The 23297-nt window shown below is 38.8% G+C and overlaps 1 protein-coding gene across 3 annotated transcripts in view; it reads left to right on the top strand.

The window, feature by feature from the left end:
- The window catches only part of LOC129764714 (supervillin), a 776186-nt gene that overhangs the window by 213811 nt on the left and 539078 nt on the right, over positions 1-23297 (top strand). Inside the window, exon 1 of one of the 3 annotated variants that reach the window (XM_055764103.1) lies at positions 13649-14700. The exons of the other annotated variants lie outside the window; for them this stretch is intronic. The gene's annotated coding sequence lies outside the window, so the exon portion shown is untranslated. Of the gene's footprint in view, positions 1-13648; positions 14701-23297 lie in introns of those variants that run through there. 3 annotated transcript variants of the gene reach the window in all.

Below are 23297 nucleotides of genomic sequence, written 5' to 3' on the forward strand. Positions count from 1 at the left end.
GCCATACAAATGAAGCATACATTTCCGCATAATTCAAGAACTAATCAAGCAAACGGAACTAAATATGGCATGTGGAGGTTTTATGGGGAATAAACATTTCTAAGGTGATTCGACACTCCTCTCCCCTCTCTTAGGGTGGGCTGTCATACAAATGAAAAACAAATTTCTGCATAACTTGAAAACTAATCAAGCAAATGGAGCCAAATTTGGCATTTGAAGATTTTGGGGGGCACGAAACGTTTCTATGGCAACAACTATGGAAACAAGCAAATTTGAAAGAAAACATCACTCGTTCGTATTTTCACGAAAATTACTCACATATAAAATAGCGTGTAGTGCTGAGTTCAGAAACTCTGAAAAGCTTGTGAGTTTGTTAGTATACCCGTTTTCTGTATGTTTTTTTTTTCATAAAATTGAACTATGACACAAAACTAAATCAATAATTTCCACTCCAGAACGAGTCTTCAGATAGCTATTCCAGATTTTGATTCCAAAATACTAGTTTCAGAATCAGATTCTATATTTGAATTTACTAAAATGCTATAAGCACATTACGCTTTTCGAGTGAAGATACATATTCATACTTCAGATTCAATTGGAAGATTGCTGTTTTAGGTTCCGCATTGAGTTGCTAGAGTTTAGAAACTTCAAATTCCCTGCTAACTTATTATGGACCTGCATCTTGGGCAAATGGGGATAAATTTTCTGATGCAAATCGCGGATTCCTCACTTAAAATTCCGGATATCAATCTTCAGATTTTTTATTATTTTCGAAATTTTGATTTCAAATTCAAGAATACCAGATATGTAAATATGAAACCCTGTAATCATATTTATATTTCTGGTACCCATATGTTCAACACGTTGAGCCTTTGTCAATTGAAGCTGGATTTTTCATCTGGTCCGCGTCGATACCTTCCGACCCACAGTGGACTTTTCGTTTGAAGAGTATCGGTGACAGATTTTTCTTTGTTCAGCAAAACAAGTTTACTCTAAATAGTGGATCTAGCAAAGCTGAAGCCTGTGAAGTTGGGAAAATAAGTTGGTAGACCGCTGTTCAACGCACTTCAGAACAAATCATGGAATATGAGCCCTACGTTTCGACTAAAAGAACACTTCAGACTCTAACCAGCGTCAATTTTCTCGTACTGTTAGTTAACAATTGCGGGTCAGATCAATCCTCTGACCCACTGATTCTTCAATAAGCATTGCAAACATAAAAAATAGCCCCTGCGTAAGCAACTCATTGAGAACATAAAATTCAATTCAAGGATGAGAAGTTTATAGCATCCACAATACAAGCGTTCTTTCACATTTCAATCAAATCCATCCGAGCTGATCTAGTAAGTACGTACAGACCCTTCCCCACCTCCCCCTCTCTAAGGGGAAAAGTGGGGAAGGGTCTGTCTTCATTCTATCTTATTTTCTGTATCAAACATTTATTCCATGTAACGGAGAAACATGTCATTTTCATGTGGTGAACGAGAATTGTGTCTGAAAATAATCTGATATTATAATGATGAGTTTTGGTAGAAGTACTAAGATTTTTTTTAGTTAAAGGTAAATTCAACGGGGTCGATTAGAAGATCAATCAATGAACAGTTCTGCGATTGGACTCATGAACTTGCCTTAGTAAGAAAACGTGAATGTTTGAAGGTATTGATAACAAAAAACAAATTTTGGGCGGGACGAAGTTTACCGGATCAGCTGGTTTTTTTATACAAATGCTCAGGTAGGTTTGTAGGTGTAGTTTGTGAACAAATAAACGAAATGTCATGAAACTTCACACATAAGCTAGTGACAGATGATCGTCTCGAAATAAATCTTGTTCATTTTTAGTGGCGCCATTCATTGAAAAACCCCGGGATTTTTCAGCCCATTTAGTATGTCATCGTTGAGACCATGAAACTGATATGAAGCCCCAATATATCATGTAGTTCTCGTATACTGATAATTCAGAAACAATTCACTCTTCGAATCTTATTATGCATTATAATACTTTACGGTTTATAGTGGCTCTGGATGAGTACTGTATATGACACCCTTGAACTTGAACTTGAACTTGGGTAGACTGTACAATTCGTAGTTGCTCTCCGTGATTGACCGTGGCTCCCTTGGCCGAGTGGTTAGCGTCATAACTAACATGCCGGGTGTTCGGGTTCGATTCCCGTTCTGGTTGGGGGAATTTTTCGTCAAAGAAATTTCCTCCGACTTGCACTGTGATCACGCGTATTCTAGAGCTTGCCACTCAGAATGCATTGCAAGGCGTGTCATTTGGCATAGAAATCTCAACTAAGTACTAATAAAAATGACGCAAGTAATACTACGTTGAGACGGCGAAGTTCCTCTAGGAACGTTAGTGCCATTAAAGAAGAAGAAGATTGACCTGAACCAACCAAATTGCACAAAGAACACACAGAATGACGCTTGGGACTAGCAAATCATTCTCGTTGTGCAATTTTCGGTGATTCGAGCTTTAAATGGTCAATAACGACGCCGGCCACGTCCTTACAGTCACCAGGGGAAGGGAAGGAATGTTAGTATGATATTCGCCGCCCGAAGGCCAGAAGGGTCGCCTCTATAGCGTGGTTCCCTAGCGCTTATCATGGAAGGGATTGTTGTTAGTGGGAATGGTTAAAAAAAATCAGGATTCACTGCGGTAAGTGATGTGATTATCTAAGCGCAAACTCTTGATCACTCGACGAAATGGAATTCCGAAAATCATCCATTAGTTTTGAGTTATCCAACGCGTGCATTCACTATATAAATCCAATCGCGACAAAGGAGAGCTATCCTTGAGCAATCTGAGAAGGTCCGAGAGGGCTTGTCTAAAATTAATCGGAGCAACGATATCTTATTCAACGCGTGTACCCCTTATATAACTCCAATCACGGCGAAAGAGGTCTATCTTTAGCCAACCTGAGAAGGTCACAGGGAGAACTCTTCTAAAATTGGTCGGATTTCAACGCGCGTACTCCTTATATGAATACAATTGTGACGACAGACAGTCATCTCCGGGAAATCTGAAAAAGTCACCGAGAGAACCCGTCCCAAAAAAACAGGAGCGGCGACCCATCTGCCATTCAACGCGCACTCCCCGCACACATCCAATCGTGGGGAAGATGGACCATCCCTGGGTAATCAAAGAAGGACAGACACACAAAATTTAAAAGTTGAATATCCAAAGCATCGACAAATTGAAGAATGAAAGGACCCAACAACAGAAGAATCAAAAATTGAAGAACTAAGGAACCAAGGAACCAAAGCCACTCAAATCCAACTACCCTCCCAAATACAACAGACAACCAAGACAAACACGGAAACAGAACCGCACCCCCCAAAACACGACAGTGAAAGACATCACTAGACAACCAAAAGGACCAAAAGCCCCCCGATCTCCCGGAAATGCACAAAGACACCCAACAAACCAACGGGCAGTCTCCAGACCACACCCAACCCCCGCACCGCACGCACTTAACAGTTAAGTTCTTTATTTCCACAATCCGCGCAACACGAAAACCGAGTGCAATCCAAAAACCATCCGTTGGCCCACTGTACATCTGTATGCACTCCCAAAAGACCGAAAAACCACCAATCCCTCCGGCCATACAGCGACATCCCTCACAATCGTGCCCTGAAAAACACCGCTCCACCTCCATGACCATCCCAACCATCCGCTGCACTTGAGAAAATAACCGCGCGTGTATACACTAGTACTAGATCAAGCCCTCAACTAGACCTGAGCAGTGTCGGCTCTCCAACTCCCCAACTCCCACTCAACCCCTTCCCACTCTTCAACCCATTAACTCTTCAACCACTCAACCCCTAAACACCACATATCATCGGTCCCTCCCAAAACACCCAAAGACAGTCCTCCTCTCCCTCGACCAGACACATTCAAAGAGCACGCACTAAGCAACAGAAAAACCATCGCCTCTACCTATAGAAGACGAGTTCCCTCGGCGGCCCCCCAGGCCCCCCAAAGACAACCACCCGTTGTCACAATTGGATTAGCTAAAGTTATTAATACATTCAAGAATTAAAGAACTAATTTATCAAAGGATTAAAGAAGAAAGCATTAAAAATTTAAATAATTAAAGAAACACGACGTACATTACAATGACGTCACATATCTACACACAAAATACCTGATCATAATCGAGTGAACATTGTCTTGTTTTGTTGCAGTGTGAACAAGATAACGCGGCGCGAAGATGGAACGTAAACGACATGCTCTCTTTCTTCTTTATAACGCCCGTCACTCATTCAGAGAACTGTGCAGCAACAAGCACATACACACTGATGTATCTAAGAGTGTCCCGAAACAGGAGCAAACATGAAACGCGCGGAATGGAAACCTATGAGTGAATGATTTTGTATACGTTATAAAAAAATTTAGCACACCTGTCTTCAATTTCAAACAACTTCAGTTGCTCCCCAGAGAGATAATATATGAGAAAGAAGAAAGAGAGAACTTAGCTTGCACTGCTTTTCACTCAGCCATGCCGACGGTCCTACTATGGTGATACACACACTACGACATAGAAACTTCGAACTCGATATGAAGAAAAAAACACACACTCACACCATACACGCGAAGATAAAAATGGCTTCGCTCGATTTATGGATTTATTTCCAATTTCACAATTTATCCATATTTCAGTGGAATGTAGTTCGGTCAGAACACTGGGTAATATAAGACGTTATTATCATACACACTTGCACTAGAAACACCAGATGAAAAAAAGCTTATCGCAACACAATCGACGCGGCCACACTTTTATATTTTAAAACAAATTTTCTCAGCCAAACACTCTTTTAAACCACAATTGTGCGTAACTTATTCAAGGAAAATCAACTGTATTCATCTTTTCGAAGCTTGAAAGCATAGTTTCCAATCGAAACACCAAATACACCGACAAAACTTGAAGACGAAGACAGAGCACAAACAAGCACGTCTTGTTCGCACCGTCGTTCAACCCGAACTCTCGAGTACTGTATATGACACCCTATCTGAAAACTAGAATGGGATGCATCATTTGGAATATTTGAACTGCGTAATTATTAGCAATTAGCGTAACTCCTGTGGTCGAGTAACGACAGTGGTAGTCACTAGAACCCCTTAAGGGGAGGTTTGATTCTGGTTTAGCCCGGAGGGTTCTTCGTTAAAAATCCAGATTTTTATCGGTACAGGTTTTCTTTAAAATCAGAGATACAATCGAAACCTACCATTCGTCATTCATCATCATGTACTGACAAGAACTACGCACGCAAACACACGTTGAAAAAACAAAAATTGTCCAGGAACGTTCGAAGTTTGTTACTAAAGATGACATTCCTCAGCCGAAATGTATTACTTTATTTTACTGCATGCATAAAAATTAATGAAATTTTGGTTAAAACTAGGTTAGAGTCTTTTAAGTGGTTATCGAGATGACTTCTAAGCAAGAAGTGATTCGACAAAAATTTATGAGCGCTGTTGTGGAAAATCCAAGCCAGTCCCACAGATGGATCTCGAAACAGTTGGGAATCGACCATTTGATCGTGTTCCGTGTGATAAAATCGCTCTTTCAAGTGGCGATCTAGCAGCGGAATCTTAATGGACGACAAGACGTAACATATCAGCTGAAAAGTTCATCAGGTTGACGTTTAGATGGTGCCTCTTGCAAAAATCTACTCGACTATCACAAAGTACCATCTTTCAATGGATACGTGTCAAAATTTGACAGCAATCAATTGGTTCGTGAGTTACAGCATTGAGAGTGAAGCAACTTTTGTTATTCTGAAAAAAAAATGGGAAAACCACAAATCAATGAAAATGATGGCAAAATTGCATGAATTGGGCTTCGAATTGCGTCCGCATTCACCGTATTCTCCAGATCTGGCCCCTAGCGACTATTTTCTGTTCGCAGACCTGACGTGAATGCTCGCTGGCAAGAAATTTAAGACCGATAATGAAGTGATTGCCTAAACTTAGGCCTATTTTCAGGAAAAACTGAAAGAGTACTACAAAAATGGTATCAAGTTGCATGATCGCTATAATCACTGTATCGCCCTCGAAGGCAATTATGTTGAATAATAAAATTGAATTTTGCAAAAAAAAGTTATAGGAGGTTATGTCCGAGACACGACCGCATTGTTGACGTAGAACTACGCTGTAGTTTGAAGTCGATTGTTTATAATTGTGAATATTATTTTATAATGCTACGAATATTTAGAAGAAACCATTCTTTAGTTTTCATTCATTTAGTTTGGTCGCCCTGAAATAATTTTTATCTCGTGAAATCATTTGACGATTATTGTTTGATGATTCATTCTTGTCCTCGCAGAACAATACATGCTCGAGATAAGTGCAGTTATCATCCTTAGTGGAGAAAGTTTTACTACTGGCAAGAGAAACCTAATCACATACAAAACTCCAGAACGACATTTACTTTCTTGGTGACTAAATAAACGAAATAAACTCTTTCTGTTAATCTCAATAACCTCGAAAAGAGTAGCACTGCTTCATTATGATCAAGATTAGCGCAAATGCAATCCTAGTTGAAGGAAGTTTTGCAACTGACACGCGAACCCAAATAAATTAATAACTTATTGAATAACTTATCCCCAAATAATTTTTTAGTGCACAACCTTAACACCTGCTTCACCATAGTGTCAGTTCAATGCACAATGCATTGGAAGCAAAGTCAAAGGCACCAACGAAGCCTTTATCATGACGGAAAACAAACAATGTCAACTGCTTGAAGAAAGGCTGAATATTTGCAGAGATTCATTACTAATATCCAAGCGCAAAGATTTTCCTCCCGCTATCTCCCCTCGTTGTCGCCACGTTCGAATCGACATGTTCACCCGCAGCGCAACACGTTAAAACACACGCACGTACGCACATAAATATCCATATATCGATGGCTTGAAGCAATTAAATATACACACACTTCTCTCCGTTTTGCACTCTTCTCAACAGAAGTCCTTTTTGTTAAATTGCCGGTCCAGATCAGCTTAGCTGTCATCCTTTGCGGAGAGATTTTGCTACCGTCATGAGAAACCAAATCACAGGCAAAATTCCAGAACATTTATTTTCTTGGTAAGCTGACGATAGCCTAGCTTGATGATTCCCCACATAATTGTTTAGTTCAGAACCTTAATGCAATGGCATCAGTTTGATGCAATGATCAGACAGTAATTTGGTCGCGTCCGCAGCTCAATCCGAAACTAAGACATGTGAGACTTTAAACTTATTCAGTTCATTCGTCTCTAACCTTCAAAAAGGCCTTTGGGAAACTTTACTTTTTCCTCGTATTACTCTTCCACCCCCTTTGCTTTGAGAAAAGCATTCGATCCTTCACCGTCCAGCTCGCCCAGCAACGATGTTGTTCAGTCGGTGTCCTCACGAAGAATGGAAGTTTTCCTCAGCAAGATCCACTGTTTATACTCTAGGCAAATATTCCCCTTCGTTCTTCTTCTTTTCCTTCGTTCACGGAGACTTTATGTCTTACGATTTCCCTTTCGTTGCTCGTCGATAAGTTGTCCGATATAGACAGCTCTGTTCGGGAAAGCACACAAATGGGCAGCACAAATGTATGGGAAAATGGAAACGCTTATAGTTTTCATGAATTTTAACTATTTACACACCATGGGATTGTAATGCATAGCATATCAAACAAATCTTAGGGAATTTCCGATTCGTTTGGTATGTAAATCACCAAAATCCGTTCGCGGCAAAAATAGTTATTAACGTTAACTTTATTTCATAAAAACGTGACCTGTTTTCTGATTTGGCACTCTTAATGAAAGACGTAGTTCTACGTCAAAAAAAATAGTTTTACTGTGTTACTTTATAAACTTTTCAGCCGAACTGTTACATTAGAGCGAACGCCAAACAAATGGCCCACCTGGAATTTTTTGACTTAAAATGATTTTTTGGTTATCATCTTTGTATGTTGCGTTATTACGAGTACGGTACGAGTATGAGTGATTTCCAATGTAACATAATATGCTCCGTAATGCAGATCAATGTCAATTAGACTGCCACTGAAGGCCTAACATGTTCAAACAGGAAGAATCGAGTGAACGGTAATTATGAATCATCCATACAGTTGAATATAACTTGTTTTTTATAAATGGAAAGCAGTTCGGAACGATTCGATATCTTAAAACTGCTACGTGGAAATCCTGGAGAACATTCTGGAATGCTACGAAATTTCATCAATTCGATGTTAAACAATATAAACTTAAAACTGTTGAAAACTCAGTCTTGTCATTCGTCAAGCCAAAGGAAAATTTGAAAATTTGTATGTATATGTATGTTGATTTTTCAGATCACGCGTTAAAACGAATCATTACAATCGAACGGAACATCGGATAGCGCAATATCTTGAGAATATGGCGGATGGGATAGGACTTCCCCTTGACATATTCTCAAGAATATTTTAACGGGTTTGGCAATGTGTGGCCGAGCGTTGTCATGCATTTTTCGTGTATCTGCTCGTACTGTGGTGAGTTTTCACTATGTGCTCGGTTCAGTCGCATCAATTGGGTCGGATACCGTTCTCCAACGATGGTTTCATTCGGTTTCAACAGCTCATAATAAATAAAACCGACCTGGTTCCAAAAAATCCACGGCATAGCTTTCGCAGCGTGAATACCAAGCCGACAGTGTAGATTCATGACCTGGTAGTTCTCTGGACATTATTCTCTTTGGATTGATGTAGAGAAACGTTTTTTCATCGCCCGTCAAGATTCGACGACCACTTTCTTCATAGCCGCTCAAACAGTTGTTGACAAACGAAAATACAGGATCTATCAGATTAAACGCTCACGCTACAAATTTTAGTAACTTCTACAAAACTGAACCGATTTTTATTTCGAAAAACGAAAATACAGCTTATTCTAGGAAATTTTCGATAACGCGTTTTAAACGGTGAAAAAAATTCTTCATGCCCAACTCTAGCATTACGACTTCGATGAAATCCGAGTTACTTCTTCTTTAAGTTCCTCCAAATTTTGTGGCTTATTAACATAGCAACGGTCCTTCACGTACCGCCAGAGGAAGTAATCGACGACGAGGAATGTTGAAATTGTACATGTACGCTCTTGGTTGTTGCTTGATCAGGATATTGTAGAAAATATCTAGATAATGTTGTTAAAATTTAATTCTCACTGGTATAATTGAAAAGTGAATTCAATTGGGTCGTTTTAGAACCCACGCTTCCCTATGTTATGACATTGTTTACGTTCTCCGTTTTCCTCTGAAAAGAAAAATCGATTTTCCTTTTTTTTTCAGGAATATACTGGACTAACACAATTTTTTTTCAAACCAAATCAACAGCAAATCCAATTAACCTTATCAATCAGCTTTTTTTTGGTCCCAAGAACGTTCCTGTAGGACCTTTCCACACAGAGATATTTAAGTTTGAATGGAAAATTACCCCTTCGTCTTTGATGATGAATACTTCAATAAACAACCATTGCACCGCAAATCGAAAGGCAGTTTTGAGATCTCCAATAAATTCTGCAAAAGGTTATTTTGTTACTTTGACGAAAAAAAATTATTAAAATTTTTTGCATCGATTTCAAAAAAGTGCCGAAAACAGGATTTTCATAGTACTTTATAAAATCCACTGTAATTCTGCAAATATCGCATCGAAGTTCTAATGTTTGCAGGCAAATTTTAGCCTAGTTTATTCCCTAAACATCTGTGAATTTTTCATATTGATACGTTCAGCCGTTTTTTCTGCTCCTCTAATTTACTCCAAATTTTTAAAAATCGGCTAGAAAAAACCCACTAAACGTATCAATATGAAACGTTCACAGATGTTGAGGGAAGGGACTAGGCTAAAAATTTGCCAGCAAACATTAGAACTTACTGCGATATTTGCAGAACTACAGTGGATTTTGTAAAGCACTATGGCAATCCTGTTTTTGACCCTTTTTTAAATCGATGCAAAAAATTTAAATGATTTTTTTTTTTCGTCAGAGTAAAAAAATATCCTTGTGCAGAATTTATTGGAGTTTTCAAAACTGCCTTCCGATTTGCGGAGCGATGGTTGTTTATTGAAGTATTCATCATCAAAGACGAAGCGGTAATTTTTCATTCAAACTTAAATATCTCTGTGTGGGAAGGTCCTACAGGAACGTTATTGGAACCAAAAAAAAACTGATTGATGAGGTTAATTGGAATCGCTGTTGAGTTGGTTGGCAAAAAATTGTGTTGGTCCAGAATATTCTTGAAAACAGAAAGAAAAATCGATTTTTCATTTCTTCCCGATATAGTTGCCCATTACACCTACACACACCAAGATAAAAATATCTACGTAAAATATTCTAATACCTGAAAGTTGTAGCTTCAAAATTATGCGCCTCCCATCGATATGCGTTGATTTTTCACGAAGATACAGCATGTCAAAAATCACTTAAAATTTTCGACTTCGCACTCTGTTCCTCTAATTTTTTGTCGAGTGTAGATTGATCATGTGTCCATGAGTTTCGTTCTATATTCCTCGACGGTCGAATTCAATAGCACATTATTAATTGGAGATTTTTATACTAGCTGACTGATGTTTGCAGATCGTGAAATCAGTGAAATGATTGATTCATTATCGCATGTGTACGTGATCAATTCTTAATGCTTGAAATTTCTGATCATGACATAATATTCTGCAGTTTGCAGTAAAATCGTGACTATGTTAATTCAGATGATCAGAACCTTTCAATAACATTAGTTGGGATGTGTACTTTTCCAGAGACGATCCAAATGTTATGGTCGATATCTTAAATGATTACCATTTGCTCAAACTTCATGACTTCATGACTACACCCAAACTAGCGTTGGCAGAAAATATATCATCTTATCAGATAAAAGCACCTTTTAGAAAAGTGTAAAAATGTCTGTATGTATGGAGTAGACCTCTCATTCTCTCAGACTGAATGACAGCTTGGAATTGTATAAAAAAAATCCAAATGATGCCAAAGAAGGGATTGAACCATGGCCGGCTGGAATGTTCCACACGACCACGTTATCCACATAACCACTGGTATTGTTACGCAAAATTACACCACATCTTACAATCGATTTTTCATTTCTTCCCGATATTGTTGCCCACCATACCTACACACACCAAGATCAAAATATGTACAAAAAATATTCTAATACCTGAAAGTTGTTGCTTCAAAATGATGTGCATCCCATCGATATGCGTTGATTTTTTACGAAGTTACAGCATGTCAAAAATCACTTAAAATTCCCGGCTTCGCATTCTGTTCCTCTAATTTTTTTGTCGAGTGTATATATATTTCTGTCTGTCAGTCTGTCTGTCTGTCTGTCTGATTCTCATGGACTCGGAAACTACTGAACCGATCGACATGAAAATTGGTATGTGGGGGTTTTTGGGGCCGGGGAAGGTTTTCGTGATATTTTGAGACCCCTCCCCCATCTCTAAGGGGAGGCTGCCATACAAATGAAACACAAATTTCTACATTACTCGAGAATTAATCAAACAAATGTAACCAAAGGGCCTGGCCGGATAAGGGAGTAAAAAGTGCCCCCAAACCAAATCACTAGCTGTATGGCAAATATTGTAAAGGATATTAAATAAGAAATTTTGGTGGTTTATTTGAACCCCTATGTGGTTTGACGTAGGATCTATAGTGAAAAACGTACTTTTTCGTTTATTTCACGCCATCCTCAATAGATCCGAGATAAAAATTTGAAAAAAATATAGAATGTGTATCTTACCACGGTGTATCAAGAAAAATTATCAAAAAAATATTTAAATTTTGAATTTTTTTTTTTTGGGATTTAGAGATTCAGTACTACTCTAATTCATATTTAAATGTGCTCTTACGGCTTTTCTAGATTGATAAATATCTTCAAGCTGTTTTTTTTCAAATATCTAATAATAAAAATAAAATAATTAAAAAAAATAATACACAGTACAAAAATTTTTTATAGATTTTCTGGCATTTCGAAATTTTGAAAAAAAAAAGTTTTAGACCACAAATCCGATTTGTTTTTTTTAAATTTTAATCTTTCAATTGAAAACCACGAATACAATAAAATAATCGATTTAAAAAAAATAAAAATAATAATGCAGACGATGAAGAAAATTATTTTTGTGTCACACAATGCTCTTAAAAATTCAGGAAAAATTATGCCAAATGTAGAAAAAAGACACATACGAACGCATTTAAATAAAAATTTGAGCAGGAGTGAGTCTCAAAGTTATATTTTTTTTCAAAATTTCGAAATGCCAGAAAATCTATAACATTTTTTGTACTGTGTATTATTTTTATTTTATTTTTATTATTAGATATTTGAAAAAAAAACAGTTTGAAGATATTTATCAATCTAGAAAAGCCGTAAGAGCACATTTAAATATGAATTAGAGTAGTACTGAATCTCTAAATCTCAAAAAAAAAATTTCAAAATTTCAATATTTTTTTTGGTACTAAAATTTTTGATGAAATTTTTTTCGATAATTTTTCTTGATACACCGTAGTAAGATGCACATTCAGTATTTTTTTCAAATTTTTATCTCGGATCTTTTGAGGATGGCGTGAAATAAACGAAAAAGTACGTTTTTCACTATAGATCCTACGTCAAACCACATAGGGGTTCAAATAAACCGCCAAAATTTCTTATTTAATATCCTTTACAATATTTGCCATACAGCTAGTGATTTGGTTTGGGGACACTTTTTACTCCCTTACCCGGCCAGGCCCTTTGACATATGGAGGTTTTAGGGTGCAATAAATGTTCATACGGTAGTTAGACACTCCATCCCTCTCTCTAAAGGGGGGCTACCATACAAATGAAACACAAATTTCTGCATAACTCGAATACTAATCAAGCAAATGGAGCCAAATTTAGCATTTGATGATTTTAGGGGGCACGAAACGTTTCTATGATGAATAGAAACTCCTCCTCCCCCCCCCCTCTCTAAGGGGAGAAGAGGGGAGGGGTCTGTCTTTATTCTATCATATTTTCTGTATCAAACATTTATTCCATGTAACGGACAAACATGTTATTTGCAAGTGGTTTAAAAATCTTGAACGAAAATTGTGTCTGGAAATAATCTGATATTGTAATGATGAGTTTTGGTAGAAGCACTAGGATTTTTTTAGTAAAAGGTAAATTCAACGGCGTCGATTAGAAGATCAATCAATGAACAGTTCTGCGATTGGACTTATGAACTTGCGCTTAGTAAGAAAACGTGAATGTTTGAAGGTATTGATAAAAATAAAACAAATTTTGGGCGGGACGAAGTTTGCCGGGTCAGCTAGTTGTCAAATAAAAATGAAAAATCTCACACCAAAAGACATATGCCCTTCAAATCCAATCTGCAATGCGGTGTTAGACCTAATATAAATAATTCTCCTAGTTAGAAACATAATTGTTTAATTTGGTAACAGTTCAATTGGCATTCAATCTAAAGGGGGGAAATTAATTTTCACCACGTGTTAAAAAAAATTAAACGCCCGTCTTCATCCCAAAACATTTATCCCGCACTGTACCCCGATATCATCATCGTCATCATACACACGACATACGGGAACACAGCGGCCGCGCGGTTCAGCAGTGGAACGCTCCTGAGGTGTGTAGCATCGGCATGGCAAGTAATGTAGTGTAGTGTACAGCTTAGGTACTTCTAGAACGGGGCAGCCTTTTTCAGTCGAGCTCACGTAACGGGTTGGACGCAGTCTAAGTGTTCTGTGTGCTCTCATTTCGCGAAGAACACACACGTTTCAAAGTTCCTATCATTGAAAAGTAAGTCGGAATGCCAAACAGAATTGTGTTATCACCGCGCTCTAATCGCAATGTGCTTTGAGCATCGACAACTTCTCGGTTGAGTGAAATCACGCGAAATGTAGTCATCGAATGTTTCTTATCGCAGTTGTTTACGACGTGTGCAAAATCGGCTTCGGCCGCAAGAGGACCTGATAGTCCCGGCGAACTCACCTCAAGTTTCGATGATAGTAGTTGCCGGTTGGGGCGACAACAATTGGAGCTTGCTGAAGTCATCATCCAGCAAACGGACACGGTAGCAACGATAGTTGCAAAAGTGCGCAGTTTGTGCAGATAATTGGAGTGCAACAATTGACTCGACTCGGCGACGCAGTTTTGCAGCAATCTTTGCCGGCCAAAGGTCGTTCGTTCCGAGTCACAATACCGGAGTCGCTGAAATTCATTTCTGATAACCACTGTGATGGTGTCCAATCAGGGTAATTATGGGAAAGAACAACGCATTATTATAACAGGACGCGAATCACAGCGGAACAATAACTAAGACACACAGAACCGAGCTGGAAATGACAAGACGCGATCACGAAGTGGCATTAGGTGCGCGGATTCAGTTAGTTGTGTCGTGTTCGAAGCGGAATTATAATTTCAGAGGGAGAAGAAGATCGTGGCCAAAGGCGGAAAATTGTTGCAAATTATCTTCGTTAGTAGTTGCTACCCCCCTGTGTTGAGTGTTTTGGTAATAACAGTGCAAAGGACCGTGTGTTTCCCTGAACCCGGAGTTGATCCTGCTGCCAGTTGTTGATCAGCAGCGTGAATGTCATAATTTTCGATGATACGGAAGATCATCGGAAGGGGGCAACGTTGATGAGTCAGTCCGGTTCTGTAATGTCTAAGCCGCTGGAATAGAGATTGCCACTGGATAAACTGCCAGTTTGACCGAACGGTTAACCATAGAGGTATGAATATGACCGAAACCGGTGGGAAATATTATTTATAGTTTAATCTCGTTCAATATTGAAAACAATTGCTATATCCCAACCAGTCATAACATCATTGCAATTTACTATCATGTTATTATTGCCTTCTCAGTACCATATTGAAAAACAAACGAATCGAATCATTCAAGTCAAAATTCTCCAAACAAATGGAATGGTACCGAATCACCGTTTGGTCAGCAAACACAAATATAACGTTGCTATCTTTCGCTTGTGTCAACATTCCGATTGAACCGTTCTTCGAGTGAAATAAAACATTCGTATCTTATCTACATTAGCGTGACCTCAGCCCAACCCAACAGACACAACATGCCCCGTGCAATTACTCTGTTATTTTTGCTGTTTATTCCCTCCGTTTGACGCCGATTGGATTTGATTTCACACCCCGGTCTCAGACATAACTGCGAGAACTCGCGGCGATTGTTTACAAAAACTCCACCAATAGGCAATGCGAGCGGAATGTGAGAAATGTTAATTGTAAACACAAACGAGCCACACACAAAACGAAACATTATAAAAACTCATCAATTTCTGATACACTTGTGCGGCCGCTTGTGGTATAATTAACGGCACAGTGGATCTCGTCGTCGTTGTGTTCCGATGGCGCTCGGAAAAGCAATTTTGTGCTGGCCGATAAATTGCTATGCTCCAAGGCATGCAAATATTTATAGACCTAGGGTGCTCAACGAGTTCAATGAATTCAATAAACGTAAATGTGGATCAATACTGTTTCCAACTCGTGGACTGATGGTCTATAAATACCTCACCAGACGTTGACAATATTAACCACCAATGCGGCGAATACTTAGTAACTGCCGGGGCAGACAACAGGTCTAAACTAGGCCGTAGCAACTAAACGGTCCCAACAGCCGCCAAATGCTGCGCATCTTCCTCAAGTGAATAATCTGTTTTCGGTCAATTGCTGGAATTAAGACATCCCACCGAAACAAACGCTCCAAAAATCGTTCCCATCCCGTTCGATTTACGACCCGTACGGGCGGCTGCCGGCTTCTGGTTTGCTGGCTGGCTGTGGTGTAAATTTGGGCATCGCCGTATCCATCCGCTGCCACGATATACCCGAGTTCCAATTACGCAACCGAAATATAAACTCGCCGCAAGGTGTAATAGCAATTTTGTTGTTGTTTCTTTGCGTTTCTTGCTTGCGTCTTGCGTGCGGCGACAACGCCTCGTGTAAAATAAACCAAACCTGTATCATGTGAAAGCATAACCGATATTACCACTTTCGTTTTCCTCCTCACCGAGTCTAACCGAGAGCGCGAGAGAGACTAGGGCGCAGACTCCGCCGGCATCTCGAGACCACTGAACCGGTTTAGACGGGTCCGATGATGCGCTTCGGTTGGCTGGCGTGGGCTAGGGTTACCAGCTGTAAATATGATTATGTATTACATGAATCAAAGTTTGAAACAATTTATTCCATTTTTCCACTGCACGACGGACTCGCTTATATATGATTCAATTATATAGTCAAATCGATATAGTGGTTCACAGTTTTCATGACAATTTGTAGTTTTGTTGTTAATTGCAAAATGAACCGTATACCCTTATCGAATCTTTTAGATGTTATTAAAATTTTGTACTTATGGTGGAAAGTACCCAAAATCACAATATTTATTATCATATGACCAATTTGAATTACGGCGAATTTTTAAAAAAATGCGTCGTGCACAAATCACGTTACGCAATAAGGAAGGGGGGGGGAGGTGTTGGTCGTTGGTCGTTGGTCGAGGTTGCGGATCATGATTTTATCATGACTGCTAAATATAAGCTTATTCCGTCTGTTATCGCAGGATGCCAAATAAAGCTAGAGTACCTTGATCATGCTCAAGCAGTTCAAACAGTGTTTCAATGTAAGTTGCAGTTCGTTCAGGAAGGCCCTCGAACGTTATTCGAACGCATTTTCTCATGGGTTCGATTTTAAGAGGGGGTGCGAGCTGCCTGAATTCGAGATTATTCGATATCAAGAAATAATTAAGCCGGTAATCACAATTAATGTGGATAATCGGATAACTAGACTTGAACAATCATTATAAGAAGGTCATAGATATTTTCGATTTATCATTTTAATCAATTGAATATTGATGCAGTATTCGTTGCTACAAACACTTCAGGACGCATTTGTTCCTCTTTGACGGGAGTTATCAGGTTCAATACTTCCTTTTGATCATGAGGGATCTCAATTGGATGAAAAAATCAAAACAAGGGACCCGGAACTGGAAACGAAACATTTTGAGTAAGAGGAATCGTTAACTGATGTGTTGAATAACCTAGCGATAATATAGCGTGAACCTTTGACAAGTCAAAAACATGAACATGAATGTTTAAAAGTTTAAAAAGTTTTTTATTCTACCGCATTTTTCTTTGCGTTGCGCAATTTGTGTACCACGCCAAACAGTGTATTCAAAATCATTCAGCTTCCTTTCAAAGATCGCAACTCGAATTCCAGATGTCTGATGTTTGACAAAGTTGTTGTAAAATCAATCAACTATATAAAAAAACACATTTCAAATACACTGTTAAAAAATCTTACCCAAGAATTGAATTTAATATTAAAAAAATATATCTCAAAACTTCAATAAATTTCAATAATTACTCTAATTACCGTCATATGCTCTGTGGGAGCATGAAGGAGAGATGTTATATTGCTCATGTTTTTTACGCGGGTACCGGGTAAACAACCGCATTAATTGGAAAATCCTAGTAAAAGAAAACGCGGTAAAAAACCTGAGTGTATATATCGGTCTATCCTGGGACTAACCGTTCTCGTTCTGAGCTTTCAAGGAAAAATATAAAAAACATATAGCGCCCTCTATCTCTAAACCATGTAAACTATAAAAACACAAATACAAATAAATCTTTTTACGAGTTGATATGTCGATCATTTGAATTGGTCCAGTAGCTTAAAAGTCATTTTCGGAAAAAAAAAAAAAAAAAAAAAAGAGGAAAAAAACATTTTTCGGATCACCCTAAAATGGAAAGTGCCACCTTAATGAAAAAAAATAAAAATAAAAAAATTAGATATGTCAGCGGTCGAAATAATCGTCCCAACCAACACCTCGTGCTCAAACTTGGATTTTCTAGCATATCTAACCTACGGGTGTAGCATCCAATTAGTCGGTAAAGAACCCCACGTTCTCAGTGGTCAAACTGTTCGAAAGCGTAAAGTACTTCTCATCGTCATCGTTATGAACACCCGTCTTAAAAAAACATACGGTGCAACATTCAGCACATCTTCGGGATTTAATGCAGGGTGTTCTCCGTGTACTTCGGTCTGGATGCTCGCTTGTAACATTTCACGCCCTACGCCTTCAGGATTCTGATTAATGTGCTCTGCGACTTGTCAAACTTTTTGCTCAGTTTCCTGATCCTGGCGCCAATCTTGTTCTTGGCGGCAGTTTTCAATTTTGTCCGCTTGGTGGCGCTTATTCCGCTCCATTGAATGATGTTCCCAAGCATCCGAAAGACGCGCTCTCGGAGAAAACTCTGTTCCGTGACCCTCATCGTGAGTGAACGAAAACACATTTAGTACGAACAACACCCCATAGGGAATAACAAAACCACATACAGCTGTTTGTCTCACTGTAGCGCGTATGGCGGAAAACGAGTCATGAATTTAGTCCCGCTACTTATGGCTCAACCGTTAGAGAATAGTTGCGCCAACTTAATGAACAAAAAAAATATGATAAGTTCGTGAAGCGAGATATCTAAATGATATCGATTCAATTATGTTAAATTAATAGAAACTCATTATTTTTCCATTCCTTTTCATTTATATATGTTTTTTACACTGTTCTTACATTGTTTTGATACTTCGACGTTTGTCTTTTACGCAATTTTTCGCATCTCAAAAACTTTCCTCCCACAGAAAAAAACTACTGTATATATTTAGCTCATAAATATTAGTTTTTTCCGCATTCTTTTTTGCTTTCCTTGCATTTGCTTTCTATATTCATAATTTTGTAGATGGGCACAATTATTTAACTTATTCATTGTCATATTTTTTTAATTATAAAAGTTTGTCGAGATTTTTAGCAGTTAAGATGTTTTTTTTTATTTATTTATTTATTTAGGCTCATTAGCACATTAGCTGTAACAGAGCCGGATTTAATCGTGTACATGTAATATGTTTATCGCATCTATAAATTTTAAATTACACAAAAGCTCCATTTAGGCGTAAGACTACTGCTTCTGTTCCATTGTTCAGTTAAACCGGAGAGCGGAGACAGTTGATATGATCATTGTTATGTTATCGATAGCACAAGAGCACGATGTTTATTGTTGCAAGCAGAGCTTGTATAGATGGAGAGAGGCCAGGACTCCGACCGTGATTCGATCTCCATTGCTGATGATTGTTGCGTGGACGAAGTTATTCTATAACAATACAAAGATGATCAATTGATGACACTGGGTTTTGAACTCACGATCGATCGTTTAGTAACCGATCGTGCAACCAATGTGGCTACGAAGACCATCAAGATGTTTTTTTAAACATATATAATTGAATCATATAAAGACATAATTGAATCGACATTTGAACATATTTTGTTAATTTTGAGTCGGTAAGTGATCATTTACAAAGTCTATTTCATGAGATTGTCAACTTTTTTGTCGCTAAGTTGGCACAACTGTCTTCTACATTAACGCGGAGTTTAAGCGCCATATGACATGCAACCTGTTGGCGGGTGAAAGGCATCTAAATATAAACACTGGATTTGTCACAATCATCAAAAAATGTTTAATTTTGAAATGATTTAATCTTCAAATGCTAGTTGACAAGAGGGGCATTGATATTGAGTCTTTCTGTCTACTTCTTGCTCGTGAAGGTTGTCTGTTCTTGCTTGGCAGTTCAAGTCTTTCTGAAGAAATTGACAATTTTCCCTACTTGTGATTTGGTAGGATAGCTCTTTCTACATCATGACTCTATTCGAGAAAAAAGGAAATGAAAGGTTATGTAGCAGAAAGGCCTCCAGTGTAGAGTACAGAACAATCAATTCAGGATGGTACACCACCACTTGTTTATTCGAAATGTTCGGAGATTTGAATAAATAAATTAGCGCCGTCGGATCACTCTTCATCATTGCAGTGCAAGTTGACATACATCTAGTCTAACTACCGACATTCAATAGTTAAGTACAATCACAATAGCATAACGGAACCGCTAATTCTTCGTTCGTTTATTCACTATTATATCTAAATTCTACTTTTAGTGCGGTTCGACCGATTACTCGCGATTTACTCGAGGTTAAGCAGGGTAACGTAAGGAGAGGTTGGTCAGATTAGGATTATGGTTCCCTCAAACGAGAGTTGTGCATATAGTAGACGTCACGAGTTCCCAACATATCTCTGATAAGAACATAGGGTTGTCTCTGACTCAATGATTGAAAAATTCACTATATGAAATTCGTCTATCAAACAATTCGCCTTCCTGAGTTTCCAGCTTAGCCGAGGGAGACCGCTTTCTCGTTACCAGGAATTGAGTAATGTGAGAGACCCCAACAAATGTTAGATCATAAGATCTCTCGATCAGCACACTAATCCGGCAATCTTCGTAGCCAGTGTTGCGTGTCTGCGATCGATCGTGGGTTCAATCCCAGGACCTTCCATTGACGATCTTCTAAAAGCGCTTTTAAGATGCTGGATGCGAATGAGCTAAAAATATTGATGCATAGGGAAGAAGAAGTACGTACATTCGCTACCTCTCTCATCCGAGAAGATCGAGTAATGGCCTGCAAGCTTGTTGTAAATCATCCCCAATGCGATGTTGATTGCTGCTAACTCAGCAGCATAAACGGAACAAGGCTCGAGCAGTTTACGGAAGGCGCAACAATTTTCATTGAAGACACCGAAAGGATAAGTCTCGTCAGTGAAGTATTTTTTTCATGCAATTGACTGAGGAATGATAATCGGTTGAAGCTGATCTGTATCTGGTTACGCGTTGAAGGCGTAAAAAAGAATGTTGGATTCATTCCAATTTTTAAATGAGAATTTAAGCTGTCCAGGGACAAGCAGAAAGAACCGACTCCGCAACATCCAGACTAGTGGTTCTATAAAGCGATATGAGATCTCTCGGATGAGTGCCCCATAATGTACCGCGAATCGAACGGTTAAAGATGACCCTTTTTTGGAATGTTTGCTTCAAATAGTACGAGGTATTCTATGTGAATTTCGAAAAAAAAGTACTTGAAGATCAATGATTAGGTACCACTTCCGAATAAACACGAGCTTTACAGTTTGACCTACTTAAATTGAAACCTCAATCGGCCATAGCTCCGGGGTATTAGCCTGATTTCACAAATTGAGAATCACAGTGATATCATTGTCGTTAAAACTTTGTTTGGTCTGATTTGAATAGTGACACCCTCCTGATATAACTGATGTGAGTCATGGTTCTACAATTTACGAAAGTGTCTCATTTCAGTCTGTTGCTACAGTATGTTGGCTGAATGAAGATTTTTTTGGGAATTTCGACCAAGGGGTCGTGAACTGACATATGTTCTCATTTGAAACTTTCATGATACTGTATAAGTTGTGTTACGTAAACCAACTTAAAAGTCTAATATTTTAGTTGAAAGTATTATTGTTGTGATTTGTATTAATAATTATTAATTATACTTGATATTTAATAAATTTTATGTCTATTTATTGATAAGAGAATGATGTCAAGTTTACTCACTTAACTTAGATAAAGATAATTTTTCAAAGAAATTTGGCTATAAGGGTCGATTCATTCTCGAAAAGGGGTCTCATACACTAAATAGTTTGAGAATTCCAGATGTAAACACTCATAACGTAATTCAATAAAATTTTGAAAAATGGGAGCATTTTACGTTTGCACGTGTTTTTCTTACTCAACCTTTAGAAAGTATATTTGTTAGACATTTTGGAATATATTCTGAATATACCGAATAAAATCTATCACAAACGGTAAATTCATACATGGAAATAGGTTTAAAAAACGCGAAAACGAGTTTGTATTCCTGGATATCGAAACACAACTTTAAAAATAATTCCAAACATGCGCCTGATGCCACAACCTGCGAAACGTCCGTCAGGTAACGATCCCACCAGTTCGACAGTGAATCTTTGTTTCGAATTTAACATCGATCGGAAGCGCGGCATTACAACCCCATCTCATCCAACGCATCCGAAAATAACACATGTCACGCACACAGCTCCACTCGTAACAAGTTTATTTACATTCGAAGTTCATTAAAAATAGCGCAACGGCGGAGGCGGACTTCCCCGTTTCCACATTCCGATTGGCCGTTGTTCGTGCAATATTTCACGAAACGAGAAGAAAGATCGTGTCCCGCACTGCAGTGGTGGTATTGGCGTAATAATTCGTTTGTTGTTGTTGTTGAAAAAGAGGAATTGTGAGAGCACCACCCAAAGAGGCAAATAGTCTACCAGATGTTTGAATCGATTGGGATTGGGCTCTAAATTGTATTGACTCCAGTTGAAATTTCGAATTTTTGATCATTTGCATGTCGAGGGTTTGCCGTTCAATTATAGAAATGAACGATGCAGGTTTTAATGACTTAATTTCCCATTCACTTCATTGAGCGGGCGCTACTTTCCTCAACAGGTGAACACCCATTAGAAGCAATAAATATGTGTTTTCGATCCACCTGATGCTGGCGGCACCCTTGCATGGGAATGCATTCATCTGTGACGCAGGATATGGCTCGTATATTTGTTTCCCGCTGCAGGTGAGAAAATTCGCTATCGGTTTATGGGCTCCGTTTCACGTGAGACATGCGATTTTAATTGATTAGTTCTGTCAAATTTCGAATGTCCTCCAGGAGGGCTGTGAATGGAACTGTTCTAAATATTCGCACGCTATCACAGAAATGTTATCTGATGACCTACAAGTTCAAAATTGTGCTGCACATGTTATGTGAGGTGCATGTAAACAAAATATCGAAAACCACATCCGCTGTGCCAAACAATGTGAGCCGTGAGCCTGCTGGTGTAGTGCATTCAATCATTTTCGTTTTTTTCCCAGCGAACTTAGCCTGTCGAACCAGTTCAACCATTCCCACACCTGTTATGACAGACAACAGCCGCCAACAATTGAAACAATCAATGCGCTGTACCATCTGTCATCGTCGACTCGGGAAGATTCGAATGCGACTGCAAATTTCTTCTCCAAGCCCGGAAAGAGGTGTGCGAATTCCTTCGGAGCGCTAACTATTAATAATCGGTGGCATCAGCGGAATATATATTCCGCGCCACAGATGTCGTCAGCTGTTCATTCGTTCGCGTTTTTGATCCATATAACCTGCGCAAATGCTCCAAAGCCATGCATGCGGCGGCGGCGATGGATCGAATGTTGCGACGCAAAATTAAGATTTATCTGACGTATCCCGGGAAGGAAAACGTGACCAAAAGATAGATTGTTTGCCGTTTTGTTGGATCGTTTTCGCAAAACGGGGTCCGAGTCCGAGCAAGTTCGGCGCGTAGGAATAATTTTGAGTCTCCAGTGATGGATCGTGAACGAGATGCGGCGATGGTGGTGGTCTTGCGTTCCTAGTAGTGCT

The sequence above is a fragment of the Toxorhynchites rutilus genome, chromosome 2 (assembly GCF_029784135.1).
Source record: "Toxorhynchites rutilus septentrionalis strain SRP chromosome 2, ASM2978413v1, whole genome shotgun sequence".
Taxonomy (NCBI): domain Eukaryota; kingdom Metazoa; phylum Arthropoda; class Insecta; order Diptera; family Culicidae; genus Toxorhynchites; species Toxorhynchites rutilus.